This window comes from Schistocerca gregaria, chromosome 7, assembly GCF_023897955.1.
Source record: "Schistocerca gregaria isolate iqSchGreg1 chromosome 7, iqSchGreg1.2, whole genome shotgun sequence".
Classification (NCBI taxonomy): Eukaryota; Metazoa; Arthropoda; class Insecta; order Orthoptera; family Acrididae; genus Schistocerca; species Schistocerca gregaria.
The window spans coordinates 404,192,989-404,212,533 of record NC_064926.1 but is presented as its reverse complement, the minus strand read 5'-3'; the positions used below and the strand labels follow the sequence as shown (position 1 = coordinate 404,212,533).

The 19,545-nt window shown below is 44.2% G+C and overlaps 1 protein-coding gene across 2 annotated transcripts in view; it reads right to left on the bottom strand.

Annotated features, from left to right (window-relative positions):
* LOC126281863 (ras association domain-containing protein 10-like) overlaps positions 1 to 19,545 on the bottom strand; it is a 1,002,113-nt gene that overhangs the window by 183,651 nt on the left and 798,917 nt on the right. The window lies entirely within an intron of this gene.

Here is a 19,545-nt window from a genome sequence, read left to right as displayed (position 1 = left end):
CTCTCCCCTTCTCTTTCTCTCTGAGATATATCGTAGGATGGCACTACCTATTATGGACATTGCTAGCAACTAAATGAATTGCAGCAGTATACTGAACAGTGGTGGACTAACGAGGAACCTCTTGAGAGCGAGGTCACAAGTTCAATCTTTAGTAAGGCTCACTTGAAAGAGTTGTGTTAACACTAATGTCAGGAAAAACAGTAGCTGCTAATCAGGAAGACGGCAGAACACGGTTGTCCGCGAGCTGCAACTTCTATGGGATGTATATATTACACTTCACAAAATTAACGTCGTCGACATTCAAGAACTGTTCAAAACAAACCATTAACTTTCATCATCAACACCGAATGAAAAATGGCGCGCCACAGTGATCACAAATGCATATACCGGGATGATGAGAACTGATAGAATATGCCAGCATTCAACCGAATGCGAAACAGTTGTTGTGGAGCTTGATGTGAAGGTCGATGGTGGCATGTCGTGACCTCACACAAATGCAGGATGCTTTTCTATTGGTACCCCTGCGATTTGCGGTGGATTGATAGGGCTAGCACTAGTGGGGTGGTTGTAGAAATCTGGAACATTCTATAATAATTCGTACTGGAATACTTTAGTAAGTAACTTTTATTTAACTTTGTTCTGCTACTGCACTCCAGAAACATTATTAATGACAACTATCTTTCTTGAATACAAATGACTCATTAACAAACATTAAATGGATTATACAACAAGCAAGATAACATGATTCTGGTACACATGCACTAACTAGAGGCTGTGAACCTAGCGAGCTGAAGGCTATTTTGAATGACATCGCTCACGACCCGTAGCTGACTCGGCCGGTGCGATCTGCAAGTCTCTGTCCGTGGCATACGGCGGCGCTGCAAGCCCCAGCGAGTGCAGAGAGGTTGCGAGTGGTGGACCACTATCGATTATCGCAACCTCTAGCATGGTGTGTAACGTTGACACCGCAGAGTTAACGTGAAACTGGATATTCTTTCAGGCACAGCTGGAGATAGTCAGGTTATAGGTTTCATAGGCGCGGAAAAAAATTCCGGAGGCTGAATTATCCAGTGGTTCCAGGTGATATGAATTGCAATGTTACACACTTTTCATGGGGGTAGTTTGCTCTAAAGGAGAATGAGGTTCATTCGTAGACCAGAAATCAAGTAAAAGCAAGTTATTTCGACCAGGTAATTGCCAAAAGCAGTGCTCATACCATAGTCTCTTACGTTTGTTTTCCCACTTTTGCTTGCTGTGATGTAAATATTCCCTACTGCCCTTGCAAAATCACGCAGACGAGAAAGAATCGTCGGGAGCTGAACACCTCCAACTTCTCGCAGCACAATAAATAACTTTCCAGCCAATTTACCATCCACAATTGCAGATTAACAGTCTTCATAATTGTATACGATTGCAATAACGTATCGATGTTTGTTAATTTTTATAGAACTTTCTTGATACCTCTAATGTCCAAGGTTCCGTTCACACGCGTTTCCGCTTCAAATCCAGATTCGTTGGATTTGAAAATAGATTCCTTACTGAACGATGGGATAAGTTTGTTTATCATATCTGCAAATTTTCGTGCTGATTCGGCAGTTTGCTGTGCGTCGTCAGGTTGACGCTTTGTTTGATATTTCGTTATCTTACATCTTCCAATTCTGTAGCACTGTTTACAGTTAAGCAACCATCCAGTGCTTCCCTTGACGTCACTGCAATCTATTTCTAGCACAGTTTGACAAGAATAACGTAGCAGGCCACTATCATGCACATCCTGTAAATTGTATCGAGCATCCTTGAAACGAACATCATTTTTTGTAAAGAGCGCGCCTTGTCCTCCCTTGAATATCCGTAGCTTTCTTATGCACTACAGATTTACCATTAAAAAAATGCGTCTTTGTTTCTTAGCTTCAGTTTCTTCTTTGATTGTTGGTATGTTACACTAGGTGTTGAATGGACTGTTCTGAGTGGTGGGAGAAGCAATCATTCCCAAATGTATTATTGACACAGTCAAGGCCCATTCGTCTTTGCCCCGCTTATACAGTTTTCGAAACGCCACAGGTGGCATCCAGTCTCGTTGCTGGCAGTGGTGGAAATGTTTTGGCTCATCACTGTGTAATGTCTCTTGCAGCGGTCTCTCCGCGATATTTTCAGAAATTTTATAAGTTATATAACTCAGTACATATCTCGAAATATCTCTTCTTATCTTACCGATTCCTAAACTTTAATATACGATGATTATCAATGCAAAGTAGTTTCAAGCCTTATTATTCCTTGGAGCTTCCATTTACTCTATGGAATAGCTTCTCTGCTATCTATGTTTTCTCTTATGAAAAGAATGAAGGGATCTTGCCGATTAGCCGTGAAAGAAGGAAGATGTATATGTATGTATTGTTGAGCTAGTCGCCATCTTGATGAGATTCTGTATGAGAAGGAATTTCCTACATGAAATAAACTAAAGTAAGTGTGTTCGCGTATTATTTAACTGATTATTATTGACAGTGTTGTGGTTGGCAGCAGAGCCAACCGTATGGTTAAAGGAGGCCGAAATGCACGCGTTTTAACTCACGCAGGCTGGCGTGAGGTCTGGAACATGACAAGGGAATTAGAATTGAGAGAAACGGACGTAGCTGGTGGAATACTTAACGGAGAACGTCGCTCTTTATGGTACATGATTCACAATATCAATAGTACGGATACTGGCGCCTTGCTAGGTCGTAGCAAATAACGTAGTTGAAGGCTATGCTAACTATAGTCTCGGCCAATGAGAGCGTAGAAGTCAGTGAACCATCGCTAGTAAAGTCAGCTGTACAACTGGGGCGAGTGCTAAATCTGCCGTGTGGCGGCGCTCGGTCTGCAGACACTGATAGTGGCGACACGCGGGTCCGGCGTATACTAACGGACCGCGGCCGATTTAAAGGCTACCACCTAGCAAGTGTGGTGTCTGGCGGTGACACCACAGACAGTGTCAGCTTACTACGCTGTGTTGGACGGGATCAGATGGGAACGTCTGATTTACACTGGACGAACCTGCCGTTTTGTATGCTCAAGATATCCGGTTCATTGCTTTCAATAAATAGGCCAACACGGTCTTACCTGCAGATCTGCGGTCTTCCCCATGTGATCACCAAAAGTTAATAATTATTACAAATGTTTTCAGGAGATCGACTGACAATTTTCGTCGCACCGAAACTTCGAAATTGCTTCACTGCCTTATGGAATTTAAGTTAAGCTCAATTTAATCAGGATAGAACAGTATTGAACTGTGTGAATGTGATAAGCCTGCTTTGTGAATGAAAGTTCCCTTAATATACGCATGCTTTTTACTGTCCTGATCAGTGAAGCTAAATCGGGCCGGTGTGAGAGAGGTTTTTAAATTTTTGATCCCACGATACGTGGTTAGCTAGAGAATTCAAAATTTCAGCTCCGTTTTGATCAGATCCCTTGTTTCCAGAAGGACAATGTAGAACGGCTTGTAACGAAAAGAGCAGACTGGACGGCGAGAATTCCACTGAATATAAAAGAGGCTTTCCGACCGCCGCGCGAGATCGTAGCGAGGACAGAAGCCGCCGACGAGCGGGAGGACCGGCTTTGTCTGTGTGTCGGGCCGCCGACAGCCGGTACTGTCGACGAAGGTGAACGCGTCCGGCCATTCAGCATAGGCTGCGGGCGGTGGCTGGTCGTTTTGTGGCGTCGCTCGGCGCGGCGTGGCGCGTGCGGGAACTGAACCGGGGACTGCCATTGTCCGCCGCCGGCGCCGGCGCCGCATGTGGCGCACGTACGCGCTGCTGGGGAGGGGGAGGGGGGGGGGGGCGGAGGGAGAACGACGGCGCGTGCCGCTGCGACGCCAGCGACGGCGGCGGCTCTGGCGGCGTCGTAAATTAACGACGGTCGCCGGCAGGCGGAAAAAGGCCGCGCGGACATTTGTCTGCCGCTGATTGAAAAGGAGCACGTAGCTGCAGCTCTCCACCGCGGAAGGTTGCGTCGCGGGCTGCAGCACAAAAAGCACCACACCCCGCCCCGTGTCTTACTGGTTATTCAGAGGCAGGCGGGCAACTCTAGCTGGAACGGCTGTCAGTATTTGCCTCAAGAATGCAGTACCCTCCCCCCCCCCCTCCCCCATCACCAACCCTGTCCGGCGGCGGAGCTCTATATCGCTTGTTACAACAGCTTCGTGCCGATCCGTGACCTACATGCAAAGCGCAAAAAGTACGGTTAGGATCGGGTAAAATTTTTCCAACTAGTGAGAAAAATCTTCGCTGCGACTTACAAAGTCCTTCGCGTGTTCTTAACATCAGTTAAAGGTGTTTCTGGAAGATAATACATGGAGTCTGGAAAAAAAATATAACATTGCTTTGAAGGAGACGGAGAGTGACTTATATTGTTTACATTCGACACAGTCACTTCTTATGACTCAATTATAATCTGTTCCGGCCCTTAGTGGCCTCCTTCAGATGTTGTGTAGCGTCTGGTGAAGAAATGCCGATCCGTGACCTACATGCAAAGCGCAAAAAGTACGGGTAGGATCGGGTAAAATTTTTCCAACTAGTGAGAAAAATCTTCGCTGCGACTTACAAAGTCCTTCGCGTGTTCTTAACATCAGTTAAAGGTGTTTCTGGAAGATAATACATGGAGTCTGAAAAAAAAACATAACATTGCTAGAAGGAGACGGAGAGTGACTTATATTGTTTACATTCGACACAGTCACTTCTTATGACTCAATTATAATCTGTTCCGGCCCTTAGTGGCCTCCTTCAGATGTTGTGTAGCGTCTGGTGAGGAAATGTTCGTGCTTTGTCAAATTAATATGTTTTCCATTTGTTTCACTATGCCGGAAATGGCGTAGCTCGAATATGATGATGATTTTATCCACATCTTCTACAAAAGAGTGCTTGTTTTGTTCTGTAAGCAATTTTCTTTAAACTGCCTATTGACTACCCGTTTCGGTGCACAGTCCAATCCCTACGCCACCCCATGATAAAAAAGATCACACTGCATGGTTGAAATAACAATCTGAGAACCATTTACATAATACAGGGTGAGTACAAAAAATAACAGATTTAACTTGTTTATTACAAACTGCGAAAGGCAGAAACACATTACGCATGTCACTGTTTAGAGGAAGATTCAAAGATTTATGTTCACAAAGATTCTATGCTATACACTCAACATGAGCACTATGCGACGCTCGATAAAGATCGAAACAGTAGTGCAGTTCATTCCAAACAAGAATCAACAGGTGCCTGTTTATGGAATAACCACCTTCAACAATTCGATTTCTCAGATCTTGAAGAGTAGCTGCCATAGGAAACAATGAACTTGATCTTGTCCATCTCTTCCCATCCAACATCGTGGAATGGTGGTGTTAAGATACAGCTGAACCTCAAGGTGAAAGTAATGCGGGGCACCGCCATGTATAAAATAGATCCATTCCATTCTTCGTGAAGTTGAGGGAAAAACCAGATTTGCAACATGTCCAGGTATGACATTGTTGTCACAGTTTCCTCCGCAGAAGAGAAAGGTTCGTAAGCTTGAGAACAGAAACGGCACAAAATACGCTCAGTTTCGGTGAGTGTCTTTCATATTCGACGACAATTCCGGGATTCTGTGGCCCCCACATTCTTACATTCTGGCTGTTTACTTTTCCTGATTGGTGACCGATTAGATGCGTGTCCTCTGCCACATGAATGGAGAACTGAAATGCAAAATTCGTACCTTGCGTAATTGATGCGCGGATGCAATTGCTGCAGTAACTGCAACTTGTAAGGCTTCGTAAGCAAGCGTCGTTGTTTGAGCCTTAAGGATGTTGAAGTTCGTGACCTGCAAGTCTTTTGGACTTTCGAGGGCTCCGTGTGAACGCACCTCGGACACGCTCGACATTTTCATCAGACGTATGTGGTCGACCTGTGCTGCCCCCTTTGCATTTGCAACCAACTCGCAAGACTTTTTTTATGCCAGTCGTAAATACCCTTGTGCAGAGACGGCTTCTTGCTGAATCGACTGCGGAATGCACGTTGCACTTTAACAGTGGATTGACATCATGGGAATTCCAACGTACAAAATGATTTTCTTAGTCAAGTCGCGATGTTGATACAAGCAAACAACAGCGTAGCTGTATCAGTACTTTGAATCTCCCTCTCTATCCAATGACATGAGAATTTTCTGATTTTTATAGTTTGTCTGTAATAAACAACTGAAATATGTTCTTTATTTATGAATCACCATGTATTTTTTCTATATAATAGCAGAAGAAGGGTATTAAGAGCGACCGTAAAATGTAGCCCGTAGGAAGCCCCTTACCTATGGCACGCAGTCAGCACTCTCAGATGCCAAGCACGTGCGTCAAAAATTTAAAAGTATCAGTGCTAAGTTTTAGACAGACGCAGATTGCAGCTAGCAGTCATAAGAATGCCCCCTATGCCCCTACGTACACAATTTGCTTTCCTTCTGCAAAGAAGAGTCATCTAGTAAAAAAAAAAAAAAAAAAAAAAAAAAAAAAAAAATAATTGAAGAACGAAAAATATGAAATTACGAAATCACGTAATAAAACAAAGAATAAAAAAGTTTCCATTGTAATGGAACATTAAAAGTAAAATATCAGATATTTGTAGCCATGTTTACATTCATAATTTGTATCCGGTTTATAACACTATAAAATATCGATATGACAGAGAAGCGCCGGCCGTAGTGGCAGAGCGGTTCTAGGTGCTTAAGTGTGGAACCGCACGACCGCTACGGTCACAGGTTCGAATCCTGCCTCGGGCATCGATGTGTGTTATGTCCATAGGTTAGTTAGGTTTAAGTAGTTCTAAGTTGTAGGGGACTGATGACCTCAGGTGTTAATTCCCATAGTGCTCAGAGCCATTTGATCCATCACACATCTGCCTACAATATTATTGTATAGGTTATTTCAGGGGGGGGGGGGGGGGTGAAGGATGGGGTCGAGGCCGAGAGCGGGCGGTGTGGGAGGGGGCAAAACTAGACGATGAAATTGAGGTGCTAAGTAGAGACACAGTTAACCGAGAAGCCCATAAAACTATGCCAGCAGATTGAAGAATTAAAACTTGGGGAGAGGAGGGGAGGTTATAAAAACGATCACAAAATTACGGAACGGAAGAGTGGCTAGTAACAAACTAACGATGCAACCTTATATTTACCTTCTCAACAGTTCTAGGAATTACTGTTCCCTATGCTCAGTTTGATTGTTGAGTAACTCATCCCCTCCCCAATTCGTGTGATTGTAGATTTCCGCTCCCCCTAAGTTGGCCATCAGCAGATCCTTAAGGACAATGTGCAAAATTACTTGAGTATTCTTTATATTTACTATAGGCGACAAACTGAAATACACTGACAGGAAAAAATCGCAACACAAAAGAAAGTTAATGCAGAGTAATAAAATTTATGGAACAAATTTATCTATGTAATGTAATTAAGTGATTAAACTACAAGATCAACGATTAATTGGTCGTGGATGACGCTGGTGATGTCAGATGGTGTCCCATGTGTGCACGATTAGAGTCAGATATGGTGACCGAGCAGGCCAAGGCAACATGTTTACACTCTGTAGAGTTGAGTGGGTTACAACAACGGTACATGGGCGAGCGTTATCCTATTGGAAAACACCGCCTGGAATGCTGTTGCTCAATGGCAGCACAACAAGTCGAATCAGCAGATTGACGTACAAATTTGCAGTCAGGGTGCTGGGATAATCACAAGAGAGCTCTTGCTGTCATAGGAAATAGCACCCCAGGCCACAATTACAAGAGTAGGTCCAGAGAGTCAAGCATGCAGACAGGTTGGGTGCAAGCTCTCCACTGTCCTTCTGACCATCACAAGGCCATCACTGGCACCGAGCCAGAACCAGCTTTCATTAGAAAAGACAACAGACCTCCACTCTGCCCACCAATGAGCTCTCAATTGACACCACTGAGGTCGTAAATGGTTGTGGTTTGTGGTCAGTGGAATTTACCCTACAGGGTGCCTTGTCTGGAGCTCTCCGACTTGTAACGGTTTTGTGGTGTTGTGTGTATTGTATTGTGTGTGTCCTAGAAACGGCGGAGGGGCTTCGTCGCTCCCTAGCCTTCAGTAGTGGTCCACAACCCATCAGACAACAGGAGTCCACCCACCCCACCGCCCTCCCAAACCGAACCCAGGGTTATTGTGCGGTTCGGCCCCCCAGTGGGCACCCCTCCTCCTCCCCTTTTCCCCACTCCCGGTAACGTGTCATATCAGATGAGTGTAACTCCAAATGTTTGCGTGGTAGAGTAAATATGTTGTATACCTATGTGGAGACAGTGTTTGCACAGCAATCACCGACATAGTGTAACTGAGGCATAATAAGGGGAATCAGCCCTCATTCGCCGAGGAAGATGGAAAACTGCCTTAAAAACCTTCCACAGGCTGGCTGGCACACCGGACCTCGACACTAATCCGTCGGGCGTCATAGAAATATGCAGAATGCGTTAGTCTTTCCCGTAACCACCGCTGTCAACAGTCATGTACAGTGGCTATATTCCACCCAAGTGGTTCAAATGGTTCTGAGCACTATGCGAGTTAACGTCTGAGGTCATTAGTCGCCTAGAACTTAGAACTAATTAAACCTAACTAACCTAAGGACATCACACGCATCCATGCCCGAGGAAGGATTCGAACCTGCGACCGGTGCGGTCGCTCGGCTCCAGACCAGCCAAGTCTCTCTACAATATCCCAGAAAGAAAACCAGCTTCTAGTAGACCTATTACTCGACCTCGCTCAAACTCAGTAAGGTACTGGTAAAGGCGTTTATGTCACCTTTTTGGCATTCCTGCCTAACATCAGCTCACCTCGTCCAATGTCAAAGGCAACTAACGCTCACGACCGTTACATGGTGTATTTAAAGCAATCCTGATTTGATATTTTCCAGATGAGGTCTCTAAACTACCTTTTGCGAGAAATGATTTACAAAATGAGGCCCACGAGCACGCATCATAGAACTGCTCCAGGATTCAGCCTGTTCTTGCCGTGTCGACATGGCCTGTGCCGGCCGCACGCACCGCCCGCATCTCCGCAGCAGACGCGTTTCAAAGACCTCCAGCAGGCGCCTCCGCGCTGTGCGCGCGGCTTGAGGTACCCCTATGGACGGCGCTGCACACGCCGCCAGAGTTCGCCGTGTCCGCTTCTACTCACGGCGTGCAAATGTATGCATCCGCGCGTCTTTTTGAGTCGCTGCGCACCAAGTTCCGCAGCCAGACATGGGGAGACTCCTAGTGAGAGAACTAGCGACAATGTACGACGTTATTAATATTCTACATCCAAATCTACATACATACTCCGCAATCCACCATACGGTGCGAGGCGGAGGGTACCTCGTACCACAACTAGTATATTCTCTCCCTGTTCCACTCCCAAACAAAACGAGGGAAAAATGACTGCCTATATGCCTCTGTACGAGCCCTAATCTCTCTTATCTTCGTGTTCTTTCCGCGAAATGTAAGTTGGCGGCAGTAAAATTGTACTGCAGTCAGCCTCAAATGCTGGTTCTCTAAATTTCCTCAGTAGCGATTCACGAAAAGAACGCCTCCTTTCCTCTAGAGAGTCCCACCCGAGTTCCTGAAGCACTTCCGTAACACTCGAGTGATGATCAAACCTACCAGTAACAAATCTAGCAGCCCGCCTCTGAATTGCTTCTATGTTCTCCCTCAATCCGACCTGATATGGATCCCAAACGCTCGAGCAGTACTCAAGAATAGGTCGTATTAGCGTTTTATAAGCGGTCTCCAACCACATCTTCCCAAAATTCCACCAATGAACCGAAGACGACTATTCGCCTTCCCCACAACTGCCATTACATGCTTGTCCCACCTCATATCGCTCTGCAATGTTACGCCCAAATATTTAATCGACGTGACTGTCAAGCGCTACATTACTAATGGAGTATTCAGACATTACAAGATCCTTTTTCCTATTCATCTGCATTAATTTACATTTATCTATATTTAGAATTAGCTGCCATTCTTTACACCAATCACAAATCCTGTCCAAGTCATCTTGTATCCTCCTACAGCCACTCAACGACGACACCTTCCCGTACACCACAGCATCACCAGCCGCACATTCCTATCCACCCTATCCAAAAGATCATTTATGTAGATAGAAAACATCAGCGGACCTACCACACTTCCCTGGAGCACTCCAGATGATACCCTCACCTCCGATGAACACTCACCATCGAGGACAACGTACTGGGTTCTATTACTTAAGAAGTCTTCGAGCCACTCACATATTTTGGAACCAGTCCCATACGCTCGTACCTTAGGAGTCTTCAGTGGGACACCGAGTCAAACGCTTTCCGGAAGTCAAGGAATATGACATCAGTCTGATACCCTTCATCCATGGTTCGCAAGATATCATGTAAAAAAAGGACGAGTTGCGGTTGCACACAACTATGTATGACATAATGTGGAACAGAAACAACCAGTGATCCACAAGTTATGCATGATTTTACTATGCTGAAAATACTGAAAATAAATACGTTAATGTTTCAATCATTTGTAAATATCTACGGGCACAACAGTTCTTTCTCTACACGTTTCCCACCACTATTCACACACTTCTACCACAGCGCGGGATTAGCACTTCTGGAAACGTACATAGGAAAGACTCTGAATGGTGTTAATGCGTATGATTTGTTTTACTTTTGTGGAGTAAACGCTTTTTTTTTATTAAGTATGACAACCTGTGGTTCTTCTTCTCGAAACTTTTCTGCTTACGCAAGCCGTTCACAGTGCCTCTTCCAAGCTCTTTTCTCCTAGAGTCTATCACTTATTACGTCATCGGACCTATGTATCTGAATGTTGGACTTGAGCAGAATACAAGCAACACAGATGCGATTTCTAAGAGGGATCCCGCGTAAGACGAGAAGGGATAAGTTAGGGAATGAAACAATAGGAAACTCCCTGGAGATCAAGCCTCTAATGGAAACTATGGAGAGGAACAGGCTTAAATTGTCTGGCTACAACCGAATGGGATCACAAAGACTTCCAACAAGAACCCTAGAGTGGGCAGAATCTGGTCGAAAGTAATTCAACGACCACGAACAAGACCAAGTGAAGCACGGTGTGAACCGAAGAGGAGTGCAGTGAGAGGACTTCTTCAACAAACTTCGCCTTTGCAACTTACGTCCTTCATACATTCAGTTTTGCTGTTCATTTTCATTAATTCACTTTTTGTTCAGCTTATTTCCATGCCTTATTCTTCAATAATTTAGTTGTTTTTCAAATTTTTGCTCAGTCTTTTCGCAAATCAGTACATTATCTGCTTACGCTATGATTTCGGTATAATCTGCTGTTGATTCTTTGCGAACTTCCCTTATTATGTTGTCGATGTCTATATTACAAAGCACTGGTGAGAACACAATTCCTTGCCGAACTCCTCTGTCCGTTTTTTTGCCGTCGTTTGTAATACGCATTTCACAAATTTTTTGTAAATGTTCTTATTCTCAGTTGTATTCCTTTTGACAGTCCGCCCCGATAACTGAGTGGTCAGTGTGGCGGATTGCCATCCTACGGGCCCTGGTTCGACTTCCGGCCGGGTCGGGGATTTCCTCCGTTCACGGACTGGGTGTTGTGTGTTGTCTTCGTCGTCATTTCATCCCCATCCGTCGCGCAGGCCGCTCAATGTGGCGTCGAATGTAATAAGACCTGCACCATGGCGGCCGGACTTGCCCCGTAAGGGGCCCCCCGGCCAATGACGCCAAACTCTCATTTCCATTTCCATTCCTTTTGACAGTTCCAGTCGATTCAGAAATAGAGATTGCCTATAGGGATGAAGTACAGTGGGTACTGTATGTACACTGAGACAGCTACGCTGTAAAGTCCCTCAAAAAAAAAAAGTACTGTCTACGTCCGTCTGGTGAACCTAGATAGGCCCAACAGTGACAAAAGCTATGATGACGTCAGATATGTTGCTGGAAAGATACAGTAAAAGGAAATACCATTAAAATGTCTACTGAACTCGCAAAATTTCGAATAAACAGAGAACTTTTAGAAGAGGCAGAAAATACAGTAGGTTCTTATATTTTAGTCTTTACATTCTTGCTGCTTTGATGCTGTAATTATTTAATCAGAAATCCGGATCACTGAGCAGAGCACTTGTAGCTTCGACTGTATTCCCATTACGCAGTGATTGTCATAAAACAATGCTCTTGACGAGTGTTAGCCGTTTCGGGTGACATAAATAAAACAAAGTGCAGAATATGATAGCCAAGTCTCATAAATCTTTTATGCCATATGTATCCAAGTCTGCAATACGTAGCCAGTCTGTTATTTATCATAAGTGCAATAACGAACATTATGTATGGAAGGTCAACGCACTTCTACTGACGCAAGTAAGCCGTTTTCTCCAATGTTTCCATCTTTCCGTTTGCTAGATAAACATTTCCCAGATGGAAGCAGCATCCGGGAAGCCTCCAATCACCGAAACGAGGTTCAGCGCTGCTTCCGTTCGGCTTGTTAAGTATCATTAAGTAATTTCTTTGTTTCACTGTATTGACGTCGGCCATTTTTATTCACCCTTATATCTACGTCTTCTTACAATCTACCATGAAGCGCTCTAAAATTACGAGGTGCTTTAATGGTTCTGTGTAATCTTTTATCTGCGTCGGCAAGTAATTCAGTACGCGTTACCTCATATAAATTTCGAGTTTTGTGAATGAACAAGAGGCTTAATCTTGGCATCCCGATTAACATTCGAGAGGAAGCAACCGATCACTGCCGCTCTTTCCCCCACAATTAACAATATCTGGAAAGCTGTGCGCGGTCCTTCCCTTACGACAACACGGGATAAAAATATATGAGGTTGACGTTATCTTGTGTTTTGTACAACACATACCTAATGCGCTACTACAGGCAACGGTCTGGCTACAGAGCATGGACCGTAAATCGAACGACAAAATTTCAGTGGATGTTTAGTGATATTTGCCGAGTCTTTGGTATCTGGGAAACCTGAAACACTTCTAGTCTTTTATATACAGGGTGTCCCAGCTATCTTGTCCACCCAAAATATCTCTGGAACAATAACAGCTATTGGAAAACGACTTTCACAGGTATCAATGTAGGGCTGAGGCCCATGAATGCACATATTTGAAAACATTCTAAAACGAAAGCATATGTGTTTTTTAACACAAACTTATGTTTTTTTTAAATGAACCTCCTATATTTATTCTTCAGCAATCCATAGCATGACAAAGCACATACACTGTGGCGTTGATTGCGTAGAATATTCCCATTACATCCCGAGATATTGAGACGCGAAGTTGACGCTTGAAACACCCGACATGCTCAGCTAGCGCACGTCCTGAGGCTCGGGCGTGAATCGCATGCTGCCCGTAATCGCGGTCATGTGTAATCACACCTCCATACTTACCAAGGGGGACGCTTACTTGTCAATCACATCGCGCTAACGGGCGGCATGGGGTTCACGCTTGAGCCTCAGGACGTGCGCTAGCTGAGCATGTCGGGTGTTTCAAGCGTCAATTTCGCGTCTCAATATCTCGGGATGTAATGGGAATATTGCGATGCAATCAACGCCATTGTGTATGTGCTTTGTCATGCTATGGATTGCTGAAGAAAAAATACAGGAGGTCCATTTAAAAAAACATAAGTTTGTGTTAAAAAACACATATGCTTTCGTTTTAGAATGTTTTCAAATATGTACATTCATGGGCCCCAGCCCTACATTGATACCGGTGAAAGTCGTTTTCCAATAGCTGTTATTGTTCCAGAGATATTTTGGGTGGACAAGATAGCTGGGACACCCTGTACATGCACTCGCAGCTTCTGCTATCAGCGTTGAATCATGAAAGTCAGCATTTATTTCAAAAATAAAACCGACCTAGGCAGGACAATGACTTCCCACAAGAAAGCAGAGATTTTCGGTTGATTTATTACCCCCATTTATATCTGTGTCTGTACTGCACTGAAAACATCTGCAAAGAATGGAAATGTCGACGGTAAGAACTGTGTGTCTTGGAAACTGACTTTCTTAGTCTACTTACAGTACTTGTTTGTGCCAACAGGAATGCCCACGTCACCATTCGCTCACAAGTTTCTTTCCAGTACTGTGTTCTGTCTCAGCTTTGTTTGGCCGTCAGTATTAGTTGTATTTTAACAGTGATACAAACGAGAGTGGATAGGTTTGCTGATGAAGGGTTGGCCTTTGTTCACCATATGTATGGGTTCAATGAATGGAATGGAAAAGTGGACGATGAAGTGCTGAGCTGTTACTGCAGCGACGGCATCACATTACAGTGCCTTTCCATGCGTCAGAGGGTTGTTGCATTACTGTGTGTTTCGTACTGTACGTTTCCGTAACACCTTATTATAGGCTTTTTCACTGTTGTGAAAGTACTTTTCCAGATACGTAGGTAACTGGTACAACTTAAAAAACGGCAGTCGATCCATCTTTTGTGTCATTTTGTGGTTTTAGAATTTCTAGAGTTTTTTATTTTTATTTTTTCTATTATTAAGTGGGCGGAGCATCTCTCCTTTGTCCATATTTTCTCATATTCTTACATGCCAGGGAGGGAGATTACATACGGGGTCGAAACTGAGTGTATTTTATTATTTGTACTACGAGGAGAGTTCAGTAAGTAACACAACACATTCTTTTTTCGATTGGAAAATGCGGAATTTTTGTGAGTTACCGTGGAATATTCCCGCTTCAGCGTCTATAGCTTCATGAAGCTCTGATAGCTGGCGTCGTTGTACGTAGCCTTCAAAATGGCATCTGATCGGAGGTGCGTTCCAAGCAGAGAGCTGTCATTGAGTTTCTTCTGGCGGAAAACCAGGGCAGCACAGATATTGATAGGCGCTTGCAGAGTGTCTACGAGGACCTGGCAGTGAACAAAAGCAAGGTGAGTCGTTGGGCGAAACGTCTGTCATCATCGCAACAAGGTTGCGCAAAAACCTGTCCCAGTTCCCGCGTGCCGGCCGGCCGCCCACAACTGTGTCTCTAGCTATGTTGGAACGTGCGAACACTCTCATTCGAGGTGATCGACGGATCACAATCAAACACCTTGCCGCTCAACTGAACGTCTGTGTTGGTAGTGCTGACTTATTCGTCCACCATTTGGGGTACCCAATGGAGGGGGGTCCGTTGGGTTCCTCGCCGCCTAACACAAGACCATTAAGAGCAACGAAGGCCCATCTGTGAGGAATGGCTTGCACTTCATGAGGCCGATGATGACTATTTTTTGTCGGTCATCGTCACGGGCGATGTGTCATGGGTTCATCGCTTCGAAATGTAAACAAAACGGCAAAAAATGGGATGGCGCCACACCACCTCTGCTCCGAAAGAAGTTCAAAGTCACACACTCAGGTGGTAAAGTCATTCGACGGTCTTGTGGGACTCTAAAGGGATTATTCTGTTTGATGTTGCCACTCATGGTGCAACAAAAAACCCTGAAGTATATTGTGCTGCACTCAGACAATTGAGAAAACGAACTCATCCTGTTCATCGCCACAAAAATGCGGACCACCTTCTCCATCTCCGTGACGCAGCTGTGCGCTCCCGGCCGGCACGCGGGAATTGGGACAGGTTTGGCGACCTTGTGGCGATGGTGAAAGTCGTTTCACCCAACGACTCACCTTGCTTTTGTTCACTGACAGGTCTCCGTAGACACTCTGCAAGTGCCTATCAATATCTGCGCTGCCCTGGTTTTGCTCCAAAAGAAACTCGATGACTCCTCTCTGCTTGGAACGCACAATTCTGCGCAACCGAGAGGAGCACAAAAAACTTCATTCGACTGTTATTCCTCATCCAACGTACAGCCCAGATCGCGGCCGTTCCGACTTTCATCTGTTTGGCCCAATAAAGGAAGCCCTCCACGGGAAGCATGACGTAAGTGTTGGGGAGGTATTTGATGCTGCAAGTCGTTGGCTCCGACGTAGAACAGTAGAGCGGTACCATGCCGGCGTCAGAGCGCTCCCAGTAAAGCGGCGTAAGGCTGTTTGCGATCAAGGAGATTCTGCTGAAAGACAGGCATTTGCAGCGAAAACAATGGGCAACAATATAGTGTTTTTGAATACTGAATAAAACCAACCCCCTTTCAGGAAAAAATGTGCTCCTTTACTTTTTGAACGCCCCTCGTGATTTGATATTTAGCACATCATGTACCAGTGTCCAGCTGACCTGTCCTAAACGTGGGTGATTGTTGGATTGATTGGAGTGTACGAAGTTACGCGTGGAACTGGGTAACTCCAGATGGATTTTCTTCTTCCAGATTTGCGGCAGAGGCTGCAACTTAAATTTCAAAGCTGGGTCGAAGATTCACTCTGGCGGGTGTGGGAGCATTATCTGCGCGGATTTTCGTACCGGAGGCTCTTGCGATTGGCTCACGCAAAAATGCACCACAGGGACGCTTTTGTTCACATTTTTAGAAGAATAGATGGAAAATTTTGTGAACTCACGTTCACGCAGGAGTCGTCCAGTACATTAGTACGTCTCATAGATGTCTTACAAAATAACCTTGACGGTAAAAATCAGAGAAATTCAAACTTACACATTTATCGGTCGTTTCTTTTCCGACATATCAACATCAAATGTGTGTGAATTCCTAAGGAACCAAACTTCTGAGGTCATCGGTGCCTAGACTTACACACTACTTGACTTAATTGATGTTATTTTATGAACAACGACACACATCCATGCCCGAGAGAGGACTCGAACATCCGCTGGGAGAGACTACGCAATACGTGACATGACGCCTCAAACATATCAGCGTCGAATGGGTCAGAGGCTCAAGGTGGTGGTGGAGATTTCCGGTCACGCATCGCTCTTGCGATGATCTGCCACCCAAGTTTTCAGCTCTTTCTTGTCGGTGATTAGCTGATAATTTATTTCCCTTACTTTCTCCATTTTGAATCCCTGAACCAATAGTCAGTACACCTCTTTATACGGTGTAGGTCAGGTGTAACAATTATTCCTAAGCGCCGTCCTACATATTGTTCAGCAGGTTCCAGAGGTAAAAAAGGAAACGCGCTGGATCCTACGTTAGATTTGAATAACCCACATCCTCAACATTCTTGATATGCCTTGTGGAGGCCAGATGTACTGGATGAAACCAGACACCATCGACAAAAGTTCAGAGGTTGTTCATCGATATTTTCTTTGTATTTTATTTTTTTATTTTAATTTTTTTTTTTTTTTTTTTTTTTTTTTTTTTTTTTTTTTTTTTTTTTTTTTTTTGGAATGAGGGATCCATAGTCTCTGGGGACTCTTATGTCGTTTCGTGTCTTAACCCCATTTATCTTTATTTCTCTACTATACTGAAAAGATCTGCACAACAGTGCCAGTATCAAAGTATACCCTGTGTGTCTTGTTAGGTAAAAAACGTGTTCCATTCTGTCACGGTGCTTGCTGTAGACAACAGTAATACCCCCTTTATTCTTCACCCTCAAACTCGCGTTCAGTACTGCCCGCCCCTGTCTCAGATTTTGTTGTTCCAGCAGTGTTAGTTGCACGTTAACAGTGGCACACAGCAGTATAGATTGGTTAACCAATGAGGAGTTGCAAATGCTGTGGATGCAAAATTTCTTTGATGTGGTTGCCGTCTTTGTGGGAACAGCTCACCAGGGCACGACTGCACTGCTCTTCCTGACATTCATTGGACCGATATAAGAGTTGCACATCGACAGTCTCTTCATAGAAAATCTAATCACACTGCTGTGTATCATTAGTAACGTGCATCTGACGCTGTCGGAAAAATGGAACCGAGAAGTATTGAATACATGCTTGCAGGTGGTAGTTATTGTCAACAGTAAGCATCGTGAGTTAGTGGACACCTTAGCTCTAGAAAAAGTTACACAGCGAATCCCATCAATATTTACCTTGTTAACCACATCTTTTCAGTGCAAATGAAAAGCCCGATGCTTCAGAGAGCATCTAACAGAAATAGTCGAAGAATTGAAAACAATAAACATCATTCAAAAGCTGTGTGGTATAACGTGGGGAGTGTCGGTATCCACCCTAAGTTGTTTTGCTTTGGGTCTTTTCTTCTGAACCGCAGAATATTGTTCCCCATTTTGGGTGAACAGTCCATGTAAAAATGATCGATAGTATTATCACAGCAACATGTCGGAGTGAATGCCAGTGCTGAGCCACATCGCACCACCTCAACTACATCACATAAATGCTCTCTCGATCGAAGTACGGAAATATCACACATAATAAAAAAATCGACCAATTCATCAAGATGTCGATGATACAAGCTATAACCCAGACGACCACAACCAACAACAGGAAATGTAGCTGTGGGAAAGGAGTTTAGCCTGACTAATAGGTAGATTCAAGAATGAGCTGGACAACAAAATTGCAATGTAGTGTGTATCACACAAAACCACCGGGATTTGGCTTGTCACGCAAAGCATGGTCAATAGTAAACAGAATTAGAACCCACCATGTCAGATGCACACGTGTTTTACATAAATGAGTTTTGTAGCCATCCCCATTTTGTGATGCCGGCATAAGACCATAAGACATATCACAGAAGAATGGCCCACACGATCATACGATGATCCATAACGAAAAATTAGGCAAATACACTACACGTTGTTTGTAATATTTTATACTATGAATACTATATTCTATACTCTACGTATTTTTTTCAGTGTATCAGATAGCCATATGATAAATAAATATATTTCAGTGCAATACAGATACAGCGTTAATTTTGTGTGAGAAGTCAAACATACAATTACTCTCTAGCAAGTCCCTTCTAGCAATGTACTCAGAAAATATTACTAAACAACGTATGAAATTTTGTTGTTGGCTTCCGTGATCACTCTGTATGTATACGTGACATGACCGGACAGTGAAATGCTGACCGATACTTCGTAATTCTGCATTTCCGCAATTATCTACCAGATTTTCTTGACATTACGCTGAAGTATTGAAGAATAATTTGCTTCTTTTGCTCTCCGTACAGTTTTCGTTTATTTCTGTTCTTTCGCAATGAGACACCAAAGCCGGAGGCTGCTTCTGTTCCAGGGGCAAACACACTACCCGCGGAGCACTTGACTGGGCGCCGGCGGTTCCTCCGCTGTTATTCAAGTCGCGTACCGGCGGCGGAGCTCTTCCTTCCTCGTCGTGTTTGGGCGGGCACGTTGGAACAGGAAATGACGCAAGTGGTCCGTGACGAGGTTACTGCTAAGAGATCATCTCAAGGAGGGTGTCGTTGCGTAAGACTCTACATTCCTCCGTCTCTTAGAGTTCTTATAATATAAAGTGAAGTAACAAGTTTCAGTCTCAAAGACCTGTCGCTTGTTGTCAGTTATATCGTACCACTCGTCAGCATCGCTGAGAAGACTATTTTCGTTGCTCCGTAAGAGCATTCTGCAAAGAATGCAGATGTCACTTTGTAACTTATTATTTTAAGAAATGCAGCAACGATCCATCTTTTATGCAGTTCATGTATGCCAATTCGTGTTTCGGAGTTCTATTTATCTCTAATGTGCGTAATACATACTCAGTCTTCAGCTGTACAGCGGTTAAACATCGACGGCACTTTGAATA